This window comes from Nicotiana sylvestris, chromosome 3 (assembly GCF_000393655.2).
Source record: "Nicotiana sylvestris chromosome 3, ASM39365v2, whole genome shotgun sequence".
Lineage (NCBI taxonomy): Eukaryota > Viridiplantae > Streptophyta > Magnoliopsida > Solanales > Solanaceae > Nicotiana > Nicotiana sylvestris.
Window position 1 is genome coordinate 153913537 of NC_091059.1, and position 21914 is coordinate 153935450.

Here is a 21914-nt window from a genome sequence, read left to right on the forward strand (position 1 = left end):
GCCTTAAAGGGTGTTGTTTGGAAATTGTCGAAATGTTAACCCGTCGTTGTTCGATCGAGGTCGAATTCTTCTCTTTGGCGAAGGCCCTTGGCCTTAAAGGGTGTTATTTTGAACTTTAGAAATGTTAACCCGTCGTCGTTTGATCGAAGTCAAACTCTTCTTTTTGGCGAAGGCCCTTGGCCTTAAAGGGTGTTATTTCGAACTTGTCAAAATGTTAACCCGTCGTCGTTCGATCAAGGTCGAATTCTTCTCTTTTGCGAAGGCCCTTGGCCTTAAAGGGTGTTATTTCAAACCTGTCGAAATGTTAACCCGTCATTGTTCGATCGAGGTCGAATTTTTCTCTTTGGCAAAGGACCTTGGCCTTAAAAGGCATTATTTCAAACCTGTCGAAATGTTAACCTGTCGGTATTCGATCAAGGTGGAATTCTTCTCTTTGGAGAAGGCCCTTAGCCTTAAAGGATGTTATTTTGAACTTGTCGAAATATTAACCCGTCGTCGTTCGATCGAGGTCGAATTCTTCTCTTTGGCGAAGGCCCTTGACCTTAAAGGGTGTTATTTCGAACTTATCGAAATGTTAACCCGTCGTCGTTCGATCGAGGTCGAACTCTTGTTTTTCGTGAAGGCCCTTGTCCTAAAGTGTGTTATTTTGAACATGTCGAAATGTTAACCCGTCGTCGTTCGATCGAGGTCGAATCCTTCTCTTTGGCGAAGGCCCTTGGCCTTAATGGGTGTTATTTCGAACTTGTCGAAATGTTAATCGTTGTTGTTCCATTGACCTCAAATTCTTCTCTTTGGCGAAGGCACTTGGCCTTAAAGGGTGTTATTTCGAATTTGTCGAAATGTTAATCCGCCGCCGCTCGATCGAGGTCGAATTCTTCTCTTTAGTGAAGGCCCTTGGCCTTAAAGGGTGTTATTTCGAACTTGTCGAAGTGTTAACCCGTCGTCGTTCAATCGAGGTTGAATTCTTCTCTTTGGCGAAGGCCTTTTTCCTTAAAGGGTGTTATTTCGAACTTGTCGAAATATTAACCTGTCGTCGTTCGATCGAGATCGAACTCTTCTTTTTGACGAAGGCCCTTGGCCTTAAAGGGTGTTATTTCGTACTTGTCAAAATTTTGACTCGTCGTCGTTCAATCGAGGTCGAATTCTTCTCTTTGGTGAAGGCCCTTGTCCTTAAAGGGTGTTATTTCGAACTTGTCGAAATGTTAACCCGTCGTCGTTCGATCGAGGTCGAATTCTTCTCTTTGGTGAAGGCCCTTGGCCTTAAAGGGTGTTATTTCGAACTTGTCGAAATGTTAACCCGTCGTCGTTCGATCGAGGTCGAATTCTTCTCTTTGGCGAAGACCCTTGGCCTTAAAGGGTATTATTTCGAACTTGTCGAAAGGTTAACCCGTCGTCGTTCGATGGAGGTCAAACTCTTCTTTTTGGCAAAGGCCCTTGGTCTTAAAGGGTGTTATTTCGAACTTATCGACATAATAACCCGTCGTCAGTCCCAGTTTTTGGAGAATCAGGCATCTTCTAGGGGAGTCCTAGTTCACTTGATATTGTTCGCATCGGAGAGGGTAATGTCGGAGAGTACAAAACATTGTTGTTTCGCTCATGTTCGTTTTGCACACACATTGGAGTTTCCTTGTCTAATTCCTGCCTTCCGGCCTGGAGGTGTCATCGGCGGGCTATGTTTCGGTTGTCTTGCAGTAGTTTCCCATTTTATGATTGAGATGTTTCTTTGCTCGCTCACCCGCGCGACACTTATGTTCCTGCTTGAGCAAAGAGCAGAAGGTGAGTTAAAATGATACTTTCCTTACCCCTATCCGATGGATCAGTGAATGAGAGTAGGTTTGTAACATTGCTCGTTTTGTCTGGCATTTCGACGGTTGATGGGGCGATGATTCCGAAATTCGGTGACTATATTCAGCTCTCTTTCCCCTCATATGCTACGCCTTTGCCCTACGTGGGTTGGGCTTTGCCTTAGCTCTCTTTTCGGTGGGTAATCGTGTTTCTTATCTTTGATCTAGAAAAGACTAGGAAATTTCACTAAGAAATCCCCACAGACGGCACCAAATTGTTTGACTCAAAAGATATTAGAACTTTTTTGAACAAATCAAATTAAAAAAGATGAAGGGGTAAATCTTAGTTAAATATAATAAATTCCAGATCAATGAGCTAATTGAAGAAATAGTACATGGGATGAAATAGAGGTAATCAATCTTATTAAAACTCTTTATTGTGACTCCCATTAATCAATGGAGGAGATTATTTTACATGTTTTTCTGGAGATTGCTTCGTTCTTCTTTTCATTATGAAAGTTACAGAAGAGAGAACTAAGGAGAGAGGAAGGAGTCGGGAACCCCATAACCGAAGGTTTCCCCTATTATATATAGTCATGAGACCTTTGCTATTTACTTGGTCCGATGCTCTCTTACACTATATCTGCCTTGGTTGTTCTCTAAACGTTGTTTCTTCTGACTCGACGGGTATCGAGAGTGCTGGATATGGAATAGACCATGTCATCTTTCGTTGCCTTGCCGCCTGGACAGGATGTTGGTCAGCTTGACCGCAACGGTCAGAATTTGACCAATACACTGTGATCTTAAAACCGCCTCGTAACAGCTTCAATAAGTATAATTATGTACGAATCTGTTGGTTGATAGCAAGTTTTTATACTTGTGTCCTTCCCCACATATCAAAACCATTTCGCCGCCCTTATAACGCAAATCCTGGATTAGCCCATGCGGAATGCCACCCCCTACGGTGATGGCTGATTATAATACGTCCTTTGGTTATGCAGTTTCTTCTTCCGCATTGATCATAAGGTGTACTTTTAAAGGTGCAATTAAGATGTCAATTGTCATGTTTCAGTTACATGTATCCAAACTGATCTTCCCTTATTTCCTTTTTCAATTTTACCCTTTTTCTCCTAATATGCTTATCACTTGTCTGCTCGATTGCTTTTATATGCAGGGCAAGAAAATGGTACTAATGTGGAAATTTTGGTCACGAACTTACAAATTGTTGGTATTACTGTGTTTAAAAGCAAACAAACGTTAGTTCAATAAACAAATCGTAAAATAATTTCGAAACCATTGAATTCTACAATGTGTCCTTAAAAAATTTAATCCCCTCACTGTTGCCTAAGGTTATGGATTAATTCCTCCCATCATAGAACGGAATAACTATTTTGTGATAGCGGCACTACAAATCACAGAACTTCAGCGAACTTATCAAATCGAGCAAATCACACTTGACACTTATATTTATTTGGAAAATAATGCAACATTGTAGAAATGAGGGGAGAAATTTTTAGATTTTTTCATCTCTGAAAAAGGAGGCCAAGCCTTTAATTTTATAGACAAAGGAAGGGTGAGATGGAGAGGTGCAATTTAAAAGGTGCCTCCTTCATTTCCCATTCACACCCTTTAAAGAAAAAACGCAACAATCCCCCCACACGAATGGGGAATGGACACATGCATGAAAATACTGTGTGATTCGCAAGTAAGGATTAATCGCATCTGGATAAGTAGGTTTCCCTTTGAACTTTCCGTAGTAAACTTATGTCAGATATACTCGATCAATCGGTAGATTTGATATCTTTGAACTGGCGAGCTTTGGTGTATACCTATACAACTATAAGTCACACAATCAATCCTTAACCATCTTTGGTTCTCACGGTTGTGTTTGTTTCAGCCATGAACACCGCTTGGTTTCATGAGTGCTTATAGAATGGGCCTTTACCTTTATTCCCCTTAAAGCAACTTACACTTCACACTCATATAGGTGATTTCTAAACATGTAATCCTATAGACACACTATCTGGTCATATCCTGCCAGACTTAGCAAATCATTAAAAAACTTTAAGCTTTAATGACTCATCATAAAGCCTTAATGTTTTACCTTGATTTCTGAACATTGTCTTCATCACGAGAATGTGTTGAGTTATTTGACAATGTTGAACCGTCATTCATAACTTTGTTTGATCTCTTTGAACCTAGCTCTTGGGATCTCCAGTTTGCTAGGTAGAGTTACCGCCATGATAACTTGTCCTAGGCCTAGCCCCATTCCCTTCGATGATCTTTCAACTGCGTTCGATGATCTTTCAACTACCCCTCTAGATAGGCCTTTTGTAAGTGGACCCGACACATTATCTCTTGACTTTACGTAGTCAATCGTGATAAAACCACTAGAGAGTAGTTGTCTAACAGTATTATGTCTCTGTCGAATGTGACGAGATTTTTCGTTATATATAACGCTCCCTACCATGCCTATTGCCGCTTGACTATCACAATGTATACATATAGGTGCCAAAGGTTTGGGCCAATGGAATATCTTCCCAGAAATTCCGGAGCCATTCAGCTTCTTCACCGGCCTTGTCTAAGGCTATAAACTCAGTATCCACTATAGAGTGGTCAATGTACATTTGTTTGGACGATTTTCAAGACATCGCTCCTCCACCGACTTGTTTAGAATCGGTTGAACCGGTAATCTAATTTGCATCACTATACCCCACTATTGTCACAGGATACTTATTTTAGTGCAAAGCATAATTTGGAGTATATTTCAAATACTTCAAAACTCGTTTCATTGTCATGAAAGTTCAATGCAAAATTTCTCATGTTGTAGACTAATACGTCTCGACGTTTGATTACATATCAGATTATTGACTACACTTAATGTAGTAATAGTATATTATAACAACAACCTGAATGATTGGCATCGGTTGTGGCCACAACCTTTTAATATATAACACATTTCGCAATCATTCCGCCATTTTCAAGCATTTGTTTGCCATTTATTCATAAATCTATACGATATGCAAATTATAGCACCTTCATTCATGAAATGAATCCAACTTGGAATGGATTTTGGTCATATTCATCGGTTGGTTCACCTCATTATAGACTAACATATTAATACATTTGTTCATGAACAGTCATGTTTATACAAAACATGTAAATGCACTTTTCATGAAAAGTCACAACCTTCCAGGCGACACCCTTTCATAAAAGAGCTAAACATTATAAATGTTCAAGAAAGAATAAATCATTTCTGAAAAAGTACGTAAACAACTTTTGAATTTGTAGTTTGATAATTAATCATCATTAAGACTAAACAAGTAATGAATTCACCGATTATCATATCAATATCCACTAAGGATTGGTGGGGTTCAAAAATTATATCATTTAGACATTACATCTAACATTCGCTTGTGCCACGCATAAGTTAAACGCCCCCACATTTTAAATATTTCATTAACATATAATCAAATAATGACTATATGATTTGAAGTAGTCTTAATGCAAACACATTTGTTTACACTCACTAATTTCGAAGCCATTTGACAATAATATTTCGTCAAATCTGTCATGTCATTGTTTGGTTGCTTGCTTTAGTCCGTAAAGTGACTTAACAAGTCGACACACCTTCTTTTCTTTTTCAGGAACCACGAATCCTTCAGGTTGTTCCATATAAATTTCTTCCTTCAAATCTCCATTTAAGAAGGTTGTCTTTAAGTCCATCTGATGGATTTCAAGGCCATACACGACGGCTAACGCTATTAACACTCAAGTAGATGTAATCCTTGTTACCGGTGAGTATGTATCAAAATAATCAAGGCGTTCTCGTTGTCTAAATCATTTGACAACTAATCTTACCTTATATTTGTCAATAGTTATCAACTTTTATTTCCTTTATGAAAATCCACTTAGAACGCAAAGATTTATTTCATGAAGGAAGATCAACCAATTCCCAAGTATGATTACTTAATATGGATTCTATCTCACTATTGACTGCCTCTTTCCAATATTGTGCTTCCGAGGAAGACAATGTTTCTTTAAACATTTGAGGCTCATTTTCCAACAAGAATGTCAGAAAATCCGGTCTAAAGGAAGTAGTTATCCTTTGACGTTTACTACGTCTTGGATGTTCCTAATTCAACGTACTTTCCTTTGCTTCTCCCCGAGTTTGTTTAGATATTTCACTAGACGACTCACATTTCTTTTTATACGGATAGATATTCTCAAAGAATTCAGCATTATCTTATTTAATTACTGTATTAATATGAATGTCGGGATTTTCTGATTTATGAATCAGAAAACGATATGCCTTACTATTTGTTGCATATCTTATGAAAACGGAATCAACGATTTTCGTTCCGATTTTTATCCTTTTGGGTTTAAAAACTTGCACGTTACCCAAATACCCCTCATACTTGAAAATATTTCAAGTTGGGGTTTCTTCCTTTCCATTTTTTCATATGGAATGGATTGAGTCTTGTTATTGGGAACGCGAATGAGTATTCGATTAGCTGTAACCATAACTTCCTCCCCCCCCACAAGTTTTGGGTAAATCATAACTTATCAACTAGGCATTCATCGTCTCCTTTGACGTTTTATTCTTTCTTTCCACAATTCCATTAGATTGCGGTGACTAAGGGGCGATCGTAACATATTCTTCAAAAAGAGATTTATATTCAACACCCCTATTACATTGTTGAGCCAACCATATGAACTCTTGTTTATGTCACGACAGAGCCAGAATTAATAACTGGTGAAGTTTTTAATCTTCAAACAAATCTGACACATTCAAAATTAATAAACGGTGAAGTTTTTAATCTTCAAACCAAATAACATCTGATACAACTAGATATAATAAACGGTGAAGTTTTTAATCTTCAACCCGAATAATTTGTGACACAATCAAATGTAATAAATGGTGAAGTTTTTAATCTTCAATCCGAATAATAAATTGTAGTAAAAAATTACTAAAATTTTAATCTCCAAAACGAGTATAAAGTCACTTAGATTTTAATTTCCGATAAATGAGTAGAAAGTCAAGAAGACTTTAATCTCAATGAACGAGTAAAAAATCACGCAGGTTTTAATCTCGAAGCAGGAGTAGAAAATCACGAAGATTTTATTTTCCATAACGGGTGTAGAAAATCACAAGAATTTTAATTCCCTTTCCAAATGGTTTTTCAACTAAACCATTATAACACTTTAGACAGTTTGATCTCTTTCTCTAACCAAACACATATATGTTCATCTTTACATATATTATATTCATGATCTCAAGAATACTTTCAAGTATCAATGTAAGCCTAATTCATATCTTACAACATTGAAAATAATCTTCCACATAATTTATGCATGCTAACCAACTATATAGTATATACATAAAATCGATTTTATTTGAAAAATGGAATAACAATTTTCTTTCAATAATATGTTATTCCGAATCCTAACATGCAAACCGGATATTCTTTGAGATCACACATAAGCACATCTATCCAATATTTATAGAAAATTAATTTCATAAATCATAATGGATAGTAAATTAAAGAATGAATACGGTAAAGAATATATAACCCGATATTGATGCCACCGCTCATATTAATTCATCGCTGAAGCGAACACATTGAAACATCGTGACAACAGTGAACGATGCAAATGCACCCTTTTATTTATACTTCTGGAACAGCATACTCTTTCACCATATCATCGGGCAATTGCTTTTGTAAACACGCAGATTCTTGTATTTGCTTCGACCGTACCATAAGAGTTAAGACTATCTATTTCCAGTAAATAACAGTCAGTCTTACTGGGAAGTTAACCAACTCATACCTCTTTGTAGAACATTTCTCTTTGGCTTCATGCCAGTTGCCACTCTCTGTTGTAGATTCCTTCATATTAATTTTCATAATAGTCAAAAGACCAAAGTGAAGAATAGAAGAAATTTCTTTTGTCAAATTAACTAGTATTGTTGGTAGTGTTTGACCAAAATATATTGAAACCTTTTTTATTAAATTAATTAATAAAGATGAAGAGGTAAATCTTAGTCAAACATAGTAAACCCCAGATCTATAATCAAATCAGAAAATAATACGTAAGATGAAATAGAAGCGATAAATTGTTGAAGTTCTTCTTTTCTTTTTTCACCAATCGGGGAAATGACTGTTGTACATAATCAATGGAAGATTGTTTTGTTTTCTTTTCACTAGGAGATTACGGAGGAGAGGGAAGAGAGAGAAGTCCCCCTTTTTCTAGAAAGATCACCTCCCTATATATAGTCACGGAGTTTTCGCTATGTTTTTGGGCCATAGCCCCTTCATACCGCGTCCGTTTTCGTCGTTCTGTGAATGCGTGGTTTGGAGTGAGTCATAGCGTCTTTTCTTATCCTACCGTTTGGACGTGGTCCCGGTTACGTCGACCACAACTGTTAGATTTTGACCAATACAGTTAGTCCCTCCGTCTGTTGGGTTCGTCTCCCGTCGGGCCCAGTAGACGGATTATGATTTTCGCTTATCTAAGAGAAATCTAACTATCCACCCCTTGGGTATGATTTTTAGATTCAAGTAGCATAACGATATCTCTGAACCGTTGCGGTCGTTTCAGAACCGAAATATCGTTTATCTTGAAACGTTGTTCGTGGTTGCCGCCATTATGACACACGTTCCCAAGGTATTGAACCGTTTTATGCCCCATCAACTTCAATTGGCGACTCTTGAGTTTCGTGCTTGGGGAATATATGTCTCTTATAAATAGAAGGAATGCATCATTCGAGCGACACACTTCCTTACCTTTGCTTGAAAGAACTTTGCGAATCTTCTTTTCTCTTGATACTTCGGATTTTTTATTTTCTCCGGTTAGCCAGGAAGGTGAACAAGATAAACTAAACATGAATTAGGAACTGAGTAATTTGATAATAGTCAGCATCTTGAGAATTTCAGACTGCATTCCGGCAATAATAGAATGGACAATAGACGAAGATCCATGATGAATTCAGAGAATGGTCATTCAGGGAAATGTTTCCCTAAAGCAAGCAATATGAGCAATGTTAAGCTTAAGAGACTGTATGTGCTAGTTATACTAAGTTTCACCATCGCGAGGGAGGAATTTAGTTATCCTTGTTACAGAAGAATTACCGCAAGGCGAGTAAGGGTCATGGATAATGTGAAAGGACGCCAAAGATGAAGAAGAAAAATATTTATGGGCAGGTCGTCATAGCTCCAAGTCTTAGTACTCCCCAAAAGGGGAAATATGGAATAATAAAGGAAGAATGCGATACAAAAATGAGAAAGGGATGAGATTGCACTTATCCAAATGTTACAAATATGCTATAATTCCAAAACATTATGTAAGCATGACGTCAAAAAAAAGGAAGTAAGGGTTCCTGCACAGGATATTATTGATAGGGAAGGAGCCAGTACATAAGGTAAGTTAAGACAAGGAAATAACCCAAGAAAGATACGCAGAATATAGATAAGAGAATGGGATGACGAGTAATTAGTAGTTGATTCAGGAAGAGCCTAGTCATGACTAGACAAGAAGCTACGGACAAATCAATAGATCATGCAAGATGAATGTAGTAAAACCCAACATGGAGAATTTAGCCTCACATTATAATACTTGAATTATATTCAAATAGGAGTTGGGGTAGTTAAAGGTACCGTATGAATGTTACGGGGAAAAAAGAAAGTGCCACTAGGAAGGCAATTGAAATATCAGTTTAGAAGCAATCCTACAAGCACAAGGGAACGGAGGTAAGCAACTACGGATAATTATAGGCAATGAAGGACAACAAATGGTCCTTAATAAGCTCATAACTTTACGAGGGTCAAAGGTTCTCCCTAAGTACTACAACGAAAGACTAACTGAGGAAATAAGGAAGAAGGCTTCAACTTAAGCACTCCAAAGAAAAGTGGCACCTACCATGACTAATGAACAGGAAGTAAGATTAAAAGTAATATTCGAGATCATATGAGTTGCACGAATTCTCTGGCATGTGTGAGCACTAAAATAAGCTAAATGTGGATGCTACAAAGGGGCAGAAAGACTAGGAAAAGTAATAGCTTACGTTGAAAGAAAGCTAAAATGGAATGAAAGAAATTATTCGATCAATGATCCAGAGTTGGTTACGTTATGACCTCACTTAAGGGTTCGGAGTTTTATACATGCAGCATATACAACCGTAGAAGATTCTGGTATACGTTAAAAGAAAGAATTGAGCCCATGTCATAAACAAAGGATTAAATTATTAAAAGGGTTGTATCATGCATATTTCTCAAGCCCATGAAAGGCTAAACAGGATAACTAATACCATGAACCATAGATCGGAAGATAGATTATGCCTACATAAATGTTGATCAGAGGGAAGAGGAAACTAAAGAGTGACATCAACTAAGTAATCATGAATCTGATTATTGCACCCAAAAAATTAGAAACATCGTGATCGAGAACATTGTAGGATCTCTCTTAAAAATCAGAGGTATGAGAGAGATAGTAAAATAACCATAGTCTATAACGGCTCTACGATAAACCCAATAATAAAAAGGCAGTATGAAGCTCCCACCGGATTGTAGTATTATAGTAGAACTTCAAGTTATGGTGTGAATCATACTTATATGGAAGGGAGGTTATGAAAGAGATAGAAGATATGATATGAGATTTTAAGTAAGTAAGGTAAAGGCGAACAACGTACGAGATACTCAAATGTAGAAAGTTGTGAATAGTCCATACTTCGGATAGAAGGCTATAAGCACGGGGATCCAATAACCGGGAATGATAGCGACATCGTCAGTGGCATGTCTTCCAGCTTATGGTTTCTAAGTACTGAGAAATCTAGTTAAGAGAATAGAGAAGGTTTAGAGACGATGTAATGTCCCGCTTGACATTCCAGAATACCATAAGGAAATGTATGGGTCAGGCAAGTTGAAAGAAAGTTGCGAGTAGTATAAATGGATATGTATAGGTCGCAAGCTAAAGTATGGTAGGGCGACAAAGTTTTAAGAAAACATGAGTAAGGATAAGGAAAGACAAGTGAAAAGGTGACGAAAATAGTTAATTCCTCGGGATTAATTCCATGAAAACAAGAGAGATAATGGTTTCTCTAAGTTATTGAAAGTTCAATATAGCCTGAATGAACTCAAAGGAGTCTATGATTAATATCATTTAGAAAGAATGAAATGCTGACTTGGTAATAAAATGAGGGTATAATTGTGACAGATAAAGGATGACATTTGGGCCTTCATTTGAATAATGATTTGAAAAAAAAGAATAGAAGGAGAAAAGTTTTCACAGGCGGCAAGAAATTAGGATACCCCCATAAGGTGAATCACATTGAGACACTATGAAATACGATTATGGAAATCACTTCAAATATTCCTCAATGCAATGTAAGCCCTAGCGGCCATGTATTACGTAAGAAGTTTCAAGTCTTCAAGTAGAGGATTGTAGATCAACATTGAGGTGATTCAGTAATGGACAGATACAAGTTACAAAGTATGACATGAGATTAGGCCATGATTCTTAAGACGAACTGTAATGAGGGAGCATTAAAGGACTAAGATTTATACCTAAAGGATAGGCAACAAAAGTAACTGGGAGCTTGGTAAGCATACCTCAGTAACGATAAATTGAAGTAAATTTTATGGTATAGTATAACCCATGTAGATGCAGTAAAGTCATATGAATGGATAACCAAATCTATGAAATAAGATATGGCCGTACTCGCAAGTTCTACAAAGTATCAAGCAAAGAACTTCAGTACACCTAGAGATGCCCAGAGAGGCATCCTATTAAGCCTTGTATATGTTTACAAAGTAAGGCCTAGAGATTAACTAAAAGCTAAAAGGAAAAATGGAAAGATGAATTGCATAAGCACACTTACAAAGCTAGGGTAATAGATGTTGCATGATAGGAGGTAGCAGCAGTTGCGAGATTAGAAAGATTTCGACCACAAGTCATGATATGAGCAAACAGACTAAAAGGGGGAATACCCTAGACTTTGGATTTATTCACAGAGTAACTACTTAAATGGCAAGGAGAGTATTAAGGTATTCACAAGAGCTATAAGTTATGAAAATGATAAGAGCATCAGTCAACATTCGAGGACAAATGTTCCAAAGGTGGGGAATGATGTTACACTCTGCAATATTACGATGATGTTACGTCCTGCAGTATTATACTACGATGATGCTACGCCTTGCAGCATTACATTACGATGATGTTACGCTTCGCAGTATTAAGTTACGACAATTACACCTTGCAGTATTACATTACAGTGATGTTACGCTTCGCAGTATTAAGTTACGACGATGTTGACCCTGTAGTATTGTACGTTAAATTTGTCGTAAGGTAATTGGCATCAGTCCAAGTAAAAGATTATTTGGAGATTATAAGAATTATGCTATTTTACAAGTGATGAGTAAATTCGTGAAGGTGAAAGGAGAAACAAGTCAAAGAAAATAAAATTTTGTCAAAGTTTGGTATATTGGAGTAAAATACGGTCCGAGCTAAAATACCCGATATTTATGGACTAGTATCAGACAAGGTACTACATGACGATGCTAGTAAGGTATACAAGGTATGTTAAAAGCAAATAGTATTTTAAGTAAGTGGAGATAATTCTTAATTATGCGGGTAATTGGTTAATTACCGGATAACGAAATATTACCTAAATAAATTAATGAAAAACTTTGGATAAGTGTCAAGGCAATAAAGTGGAAGCAAGTCCCCTTATTAATAATATGACTCTTAGTCAATTATTAGTAGGTGGCATCCTAGTTCTTTAAACAAAAGACACCTCCACTTTAAACTTTCAAGAACAACATTCAAAATGTTACTATTCTGAGAACTCATTCACAAAAGACATTTTCAATCAAAAATGCAAACTCTTCCCTACCATTTTCAATACCAAGGCTTTGTAATAAGCAGAGAAGAAATGTTAGCAATCCTCTTTGTAAAAAAACAATTCCACCAGATTTAGCAACATAAAATTTTGCAATTCTAACGGAGTACAGTGCAACATTTCCGAAGAATATCATATGGTATTTTTCCCTACTTCAGGTATGTTAAGGCTATCCCTTCTTTCTTTTGGCATGACCCATACGACACAAAAGAAATGTGCAAATGCACAATTTCCATACATGACTCTATTCATAGAAATATTAGAGATGTATATGTTCTTGATTCCCCATGTGTCATATTATTCTATCATCTATTCATGGGTCTAAAAAATATGTAAGTTGGTAAAGTTTATTTCATGATATTAATCAGAGGCATAATGGTCTTATGACGTACCGAGAGATTTTATTAACGTATTTCATATGCATTTCATGCATTTGTACATGCACATTGACCCATGACCAGATAGCATTATATATACGTATATATGTATGTATATATATATGTATATGGGATATGGGAAAGATTATAGCGTTATATACGCACCACCACTTGATCAGCTGGTATACGTTGATGATTTTTGCCCACAGTGGACAAGATGATATGATGGGATGCCCTTAGAGGCTGATGATGTTATGAAATATGTACCTATGCAGGACATGACATTCATACGCATATGCATGATACTATAATTATTTCATGATTTTTAAAGTTATTCAGACTTACAGGTGGAGTCATTTACTCTATATTTCCTCCATGTCTGTTATGTACTTATTTATGTGCCTTACATACTCAGTACATTATTCGTACTGACGTCCCTTTTTGTCTAGGGACACTACGTTTCATGCCCGCAGGTCCCAATAGATAGGTCGAGAGCCCTCCAAGTAGGCTATCAACTCACCGGAAGATGTTGGTGCGCTCCATTTAATTCGGAGTTGCTTGTTTGGTTAGTATAAGTTAGATGTAATTGTTTGGTATGGCGGGATTCTATCCCGACCTTTATGAAAATTATGTATTCTTAGAGGCTTGTAGACAGATGTCATGTACGTAAAAGATTGTATGGCCTTGTGTGCCTATATTTAGTGTTCAAGTGGTTATCTTTATCTTAGAGGCCCATATGTCTTATGTATAAGTTGGCATTACCTGTTGTATTCTACCTATTTCACAGTCGCATCTCCGGCTCAGTTATTTTTGATAGTATGATATGAAAAGATACATTATGTTGGTACTTGGTTTTGTGAGGTATTGGGTGCCCGTCGTGGCCTATCGATTTGAGTCGTGACAGGGGGAGTAGAAGTGGTAGAAGAAGAGGAGGTCTCATTGGTGGTTAAGATCTTGGCTCGCCCTGGGAAAGTATGGGATGATTTCCACAATACCTTTGGGGAGGAACCGGAACCTATTTTCTCTGTCATAAATGAGGAAGGTATTGCAAACTTGAAGGCTAGGTGGGGAATTCCTCACTATGTCAAAATACTACCGGCGGTGGGGAATAAAATAGTCCATTTTGACCGTCTAGGGTATTGCACATTCTACGCCTACCATTTTATTGTTGGGTACACAGTTCATCTCCCTCTCTTGGTGGTAGATTTTTGCCGCTTTTACGAGGTATGCCTGACTCAACTTACGTTGTATCTGTACAAATTGTTCCTTATGCTGCTCAAGTTTGCAAAGCTTGCCGGTCGTGAGATCACTTTGGGGCACATGCTCAATATCTTCTCCCCTCAACTCATTCATGGCACGATAATTCACATGCGCCACCGAGGGTCGAAGAGCTTGGTGGTGAAGATGGAAGACAGAGCCAACCGCCGGTTTCTACGAGAATTACTTTTGTGTGTGGACCGGGCATCTTATGGCGGATCCTACGGGGTTCTTTAAGAAATGAAACTTCGCACGTAAGTTCCTATACTTTTGGTCGAAATGATACCTGACTGCTTTCCTTTGGGTAGTACTAAACTGTTTATGTTTTTACAGCTGCGAAACTGCCTCCTATACCCGTTGATGGTATCCGCGAGTGGGTGAACGCCATCCTTCCTCATACGGCGGGGGTCCGTGCATGGTCGTCCTTCTATAAGAAATATGGACACAAGCCCTTTACTGGTGAGTAATATCATTTGTTCGCTGTTCTTCCCCCTTCCTTTTTTGCTTTATTTCTTATGCAATGTTCGTCGATGTCAGGGAGAGTGCAGAGAAAGAGGGCTCCTTCTCTAGCTTTTCATCAGCCTACATTGTCTGCTCGCCCTGCCCTAGTGTTTACTGCCCGACCTTTGTCGAGGGCCGCCTCAGGTTAATCTACGGTTGTAGCTGTACCCTCGGAGGCTACCCTTCAAACTAGGGTTGCGACCCCTATTTCTTACTCAGCGGAGGAATCTACCTGCACCGCAGAAGGGGAGGGTTCATCAAAGAGGCGGCGAGTGGAGTTTGAAGCGGCTCATGCGGCTATGATACATCTAGAGAAAGACCTTCCTTTGACGGGGCCTGTGGAGGGAGTCGATGTTATTCCACCTGTAGAGATAGAGCCAGCCGGTGTGTCTGCCTCATCGACTAGAGTCCCGACTGCTATAATTTACCGGTAGCCTGCCACGATGGGGGGTCAGACTCCTGAGACCGTTGTTGCTGCTGTGGACGGGCCTTCATCTATAGTGCTGGGTTGTTCTTCCTCATCGGCCGTAGAAAGGGGAAAGGGTTTTGTGGTCGAAGACTACAAATTTGAGTCTGACCTCGACCTTGATGATGTTAGTATGTTTGAAGAGGGTCTTACCTATTCGGTGGTTCATGTAGGAGGACCGTCTCGTATTCTTAAGATTTTATTGGATATCTATCTCCTGGGGACACGAAGGACCTGGTGCCGCAGTTCGACATCTTATGTTTTGTCGCCGAGAATGCGGGTCTTCGGGACATTCCCGATATTGACTTGATGCATGAAGTGGATGTTATGGGCTTTAAAGTATATTGCACTTTCTTTTCATGTTCTTTTCGTTTTTCTTGGTGATATGGTCTTAACCCATCTTTTCGTTTTTCAAACGTACATAGTGGAAATTGTGAGTGCTCATAGGGCTGACATTCGGGCCAAGATTTTCTTAAAGATGTTGGAGAAGTATCGGTGCCATCACAACAAGTGCCGTGAGATGCACGAACGGCTGAAGGCTAACCCTAGTGATCAATATCTCGACGAGGAATTGGAGAAGAAGGATCAGGAATTGATGCAATCTATTCACAGTAAGATTGTACTCGAAGAGCAACTTCGTGAAAATGATGGAGAGCTTGAGTTGGGCAAAGGGGTTGCTACAGAGTGTGAATATCTTCAGGGGAAGCTGAGGTCGATGTAGTCTGAGATGGATCAGAGTCTTATCAAGGTCGAGGCGATGAGTGCGGAGTGGATGGTAAAATTGACCAAGTTGGAGAGAAAGGTTGCTGGGTTGGAGAACATCGAGAGCACCTGGTTGTCGGCGTTGGCGAGGCCGGCAACTCTAGAGAACACTATCCATGTCCTCCGCTATGAGCAGGAGACAGAGAGGGCGACGACCACGCTAAAAGAAGCAAGGCTCGAGGAGCGTATTGGTGAGATCGACCGGGATGCGTCGTCCTTAGGAGACCGGGTCGCTACCCTTGAGGCCAAAAAGGAGAAACTATTGGCTCAAGTCGAATCTTCCTCCACCGCTGTTCCCCATCATTTGCATGAACTTTGGGTTCATGCTGAAGCCCAACGGGACATATATAAGAGTTTGTGGGAGTCAGGAAATGTTACTAAGTCCGTATATGAAGGAGCACGGGCGAAGGCACGAGAGGCTCATGTTTACTGTGGATATGGCTCTGTGACGTCGAAAGCTGATGAGGGCGCAGATGACGAGGGAGTACTTCCTAGAGATATTGGTAAAGAGGGTGGCGATGATGACGCTAAGTGAAAGAATTGTTGTCTTTGTGTGTTTTTTGTCTCTTTTTTTTATTCATTGTTTGTTGTTTTTTAGACTTTGTTAGTTCTATCCGTATGTAATCTGCGGCTGTTTGCGTAGTAACTTTGTATAAAGAGGAATTTTCCATTGTTATATGCCTTATGTACTTCTTCCCTACTTTGCTTTTTATAACTTTGGTGCGAAGAAGTACATTTCTGCATGACGAGTTCCCTACTCTTTGGGAATTTAACGTCACACGAGTTGAATGGGACCTTGATGATGGCTTTATCTGGCGGGACGGTGTTTTCAAACTTGTGTTGAGATGTTGTCCATTCATAGTCCGAATGGTATCGAACTCTTTTTGTAATAGCGACCTTAGCCGTAGGGATGTTACTTTCTGGCTTATATCGAAGTATTATCCCGTCATGAGCCCCGATATTTCTTTCCCTTTCTTTTATCTGATGGCCTTTGGCCTTAGGGATATTTAGAACTCTCTCTTCAGCGATGGATCTTGGCCTCAAGGTTGCATTTTTGAAATTTCATCAAGATATTACCCTGTCATCGTTCGATCGAGATCGAACTCTTCCTTTCGGCGAAGGCCTTTGGCCTTAAGGGTGTTGTTTCGAACTTTGGTAAAAATATTAACCCATCATCGTTCAATTGAGGTCGAACTCTTTCCTTTTTGGCAAAGGCCCTTGGCCTTAAGGGTGTTATTTCGAACTTTCGTCGAAATATTAACTCGTCATTGTTCGATTGAAGTCGAACTTATCTCTTTGGCGAAGGCCCTTGGCCTTAAGGGTGTTATTTCAAACTTTCGTCGAAATATTAACCCGTCGTTGTTCGATCGAGGTCGAACTCTTTCCTTTTTGGCAAAGACCCTTGGCCTTAAGGGTGTTATTTAAAACTTTCATCAAAATATTAACTCGTCGTTACTCTTCTTTTTGGCAAAGGCCCTTGGCCTTAAGAGTGTTATTTCAAACTTTCGTCGAAATGTTAACTCGTCGTTGTTCGATAGAGGTTGAACTCTTCTTTTTGGTTCGTTGTTCGATGGAGTGGCAAGAGCGGTCGATGCAGCTTATACCCAAGAAGGTCGGGATCGAATCCACAGGGAGCTAGAATGATTGGGAATTTGATTCCTATCTAAGCTAGTAGTGTGTAGTGCTTTTAATTACACTTCCAATCATATTTGTTTGTTTGTTACTTCTAATTTTGTGCTAATGATATGCCAAATTAAACTAAGTATGAATGCTTGTAAGGTTTTCTAAATAGTTAAAGAGGCACTAGGGGAGTGGCTTTCTCCTAGGTGAATACTTAACGAGTTCTAAAGCCCAAGGCAAAGTATTTATGTTGGGGATTGCGATATAGCCAATGCACGAAACTACTCACTCTATACCTCTCGGTAGCTTGAGTGACCTTGCCCTAATTGACTTTCTCAAGACCAATTGGGTGTCAAAATTGTGCAAGCAATATAGGCTCAAGTTGGGTATTACTATCTCTAGGTTTAACCCTTTAATTGGGGCTATCATTCTCTTGAATACACCCCAATTCCTTGTTGGACTGATTTTCCTAGATTCAAGCTCTCTTTCTCAAGAAGAGACCAAGTCCAAAAAGGCACAAATTAGTGTTTGCAACCACTAATTCAACTTGAAAAACACAAATCAGTCCAAATAGCAATCACCCATAAACATCTAAGCCTTGAAATAAAAGACCCAACAAATACCCACACTAGGATTGAGCCACAACCCTAGCTAATGAGTTTAGCTACTCATAATAATGGAATAAATCAGATATTTAGATGAAGAATAACCCATAAAATATGATTACAAGCTAAGATTAGAAGATTCAATGTTAAACTAGCAACAAATTACTCAAAATAGCTTAAAACCGCCGTTCACGTGCTCTACTAAGATAAAGATACCCTAAAAATGTGAAAAAGAAGTATTTATATAAGGCCAAATTTTCTGGACAAAAATATCAGTGACGGAGGTACCGCGGCCCGCAAGAAATTGAGTGTGGCTGCGGTGGAGCTTTAAGCTTCAATTCTATGTTCTTTGAATCTGTCCACCGCGGTCCTCATAAAATGGACCGCGGCCACGGTGGCTTCACTGCGGACCGCATAAAGTGGATCGTGGACTGCGGTGTCTTCAAACTTCCAAAATCCCAGATCTCTGAATCCCCTCTCCGCAGACCGCATAAAATGGACTACGGTCGCGATGAGGTTACTGCGGCCGCGAAGAATCTACCGCGGACCACAATGCTTAGAACCCCAGAATTGGATCTCTCTTAACTTATCCACCGAGGACCGCACTAAATGGACCGCGGTCGCGGTGGGTCTTTTGCAGCTGTAGTGGATTTTATGCTATAGCGATGCTTTGACTTGTTCTTGGCACTTGTGCAGGATTCACTCCTTTTTGAGCTGGTTTTGACTTCTTGTCACTTTTTTGACCAAACACTACAAACAAGCACAATATGTAATCTTTCGGGACTACTTGTATGCATTTTTAATCCAAAACTCAAGCAAAAAAGAGTATAAAATAGACTAGAATCTCAAGTTATCAACTCCCCCAAACTTAAGCCTTTGCTTGTTCTCAAGCAAATAAAATAAGTCCCACCTCCTTAAGAATAAAACCAAGAAAATTCAGCTGACCTAAAGTGACCTCATCTAGTATCAATTGGGACTAACAATTGTCTTCAATTCAAATGAATCATTAACAACATTCAACCTTTTAAGCACCATGGTTTTAGTGCGACACAAAAGCATTAAGAATTGACTCAACTCATCAAGGAAACTCTTTCTACTACTATGGTCATTGTGAAACCCAAACTCATACTCCTCACTCTTCCTTAAAGAAGACCTCACTTTTATATTGTAGCACTCAGAACGATGATTGTGGAAAACACACTCGTCTCTCTCCAAGAAATGTAACAAGTCCGGCTCTAAGTACCATAAGTTTGCCCCTAATGTGAGTCCCCACTAATGTAAGCTTCATTCAACTCAAGATCATATAGGGCTTTTGTGGGGATACAATGAAGGCTTTTGGTTCAAGATAGGAAATATTTGGTCTAAGTAGGTTTCATCTTCCCTTAAGCACTTCATTTGCTTCATTTTGACACACATTCTCTTGACTTTTTGAGTAATTCACTTTTTTCTTAGGGGTTAGAGAGACACACTGTTACCCTTTCTTGTTCATTTCAAACCTTTTTCTCCTTTCTAAACTTTCCACACCTTTCATCTTTTTACTTTTATTGAATCCCTTCATTTCTTCTATATTGCTCATTCTTTTTGACTTTTTGATTTTTCTTTCTTTTTCTTTTCTGCCTTTCCTTTTCTTCATTTTTGTACATTTTACCACTTTGTTGCATTCCTTATATCTCCCCCAAACTTATATTTTCTCCTTGTGCTTAGAAAGATCGGGTTCCAAGAGAGGGTCTTTTTAGAATGGGTAAAGGCTTATATCATGGTCTTTGAAGGAAAAAGGGCTATGGCTCAAAATGGGTTGACTAGGGATATTATCATTGGTAGGCTATGGATATTTTCAAGATATCATTCAGATCAAGGAGAGCCTATAATCACTTCTCAAGTCAAACTACACTTAGGATTTCGCCTAGACAAACATTCAGGGTAAGTTCTAGACTAATGGCATGCGACTTGGACTTGCAATTCAAATTCTCACCACACAAGCTATAGGATTATTAAAGAGACATAGTCGGGGCCCCACAACAACCTTAACTAAGATTTGAGCAATATAAATGGTTTCGGAAAATCACTTGATGATTATTGGCCAACACAAGAGTCTCAAGGTCACAACTGTCACCATCCTATACATACCAATTTGTTTTTGACCATAAGATCAAAGACAAATGTGTTAGGCCTAAGTGAAGCTTTGCTTGAGGCACTATTACTCATTAGCTACTATTTACACAAAACAAAAAGAAAACAGACTCAAACCCTAAAGAAGGTTGTCATGTCATCCATCATCAAGAAGAGCCACCCGGTTCACACAAATTCCACCTTTAAAAAGAACTGTGACATTAAGAAAACCAAAGGCTTATTGAACGCAAAACTCAAAATAAGAAGCTACGAAAATGAAGTAGGAAGCTATAAAAGAAAATGCGAAAAGTAAACTGAATATGTACAATAAGGGATTTAAACGAATATACATAAGAGGGAATGAATATATACATCAGAAAGTAACTTTATATACAGATCAAGGTTGCAAAGTACGAAAAGTGAAATAAACTGGTAAAATTATATACATACCAAAAGTGAAAAAGCATAATAAAAATGAAAATAGTATCATATTTACAATCCAACATCATCAAAATAGGGTTACCCCCTCAAATGAAAGCTAGCATTGTCCTCAATTCTAACTAGACAAAAATAACTCAAGAAAAAGATAGAGAGTAAAGATAAACTCCCTATTGGTCCTTCGTCTGCATGAGATCATGAGCCTGGGTCCCTGGGTCCTGTCACTGCTCGGGAACCTATGAATGGATCCCGGTATCCTGTGCCTGCACTGTGTCACGACCCAAATCCCAAACCCGATCGTGATGGCGCCTCTCAGACTGGCCCAACATCAAGTCCTCCAGACTGGCCCAACATCAAACTCAAAGCGATCATGTCTCGCACCTCAATCAAGGAATCACAAGCCATCAAGGCTCATCTGATACTGAGCGCTCGTTTGCGCATGCAAACGCGTGGAAGGAATTTCAAGAATTACTTTTCAAGCTGAATCAAGAATGCACGATAAAAATTCAAGAATGTGAAGTTTTCCTAAAGGTTCTGCAGCCTCTCGAGGATAAATACAAATGTCTCCGTACCGATCCGCAAGACTCTACTAAACCTGCTCATGACTCATGAGACCTAGTAACCTAGGCTCTGATACCAACTTGTCACGACCCAAATCCCAAACCCGATCGTGATGGCGCCTCTCGTGAAGACAAGGCCAGCCAACAAAACAAGCGCTTCTTTTTAACAATTATTTAACATTTATAAAGCTAAAACATGATTAGCATAATCAAAAGCACGAAAAACAACGATAACAACTGGGAACCATCCCGTCACAGCCCGACATCGGGGTGTCACTAGTCGTGAGCTACTACAGAATTCACTAAAGAACTACAAGTCCGGAAATGGGAAACAAAGTCTGAAATTAATATGAACAACATAAAATAAGGGAGAAGATCTGGTGCCGTGGATGCTAGCAGTCACCTGGCTCAGCTACGATAACAAATCTTCAATCCGCTAATAAGCCGCTACCGGGCAAACAATACCTGCAACTGCACGCAAGATGCAGGGAGTAAAGTGAGTACTTCCAACTCAGTGGTAATAAGAGTAAATAATAATTGA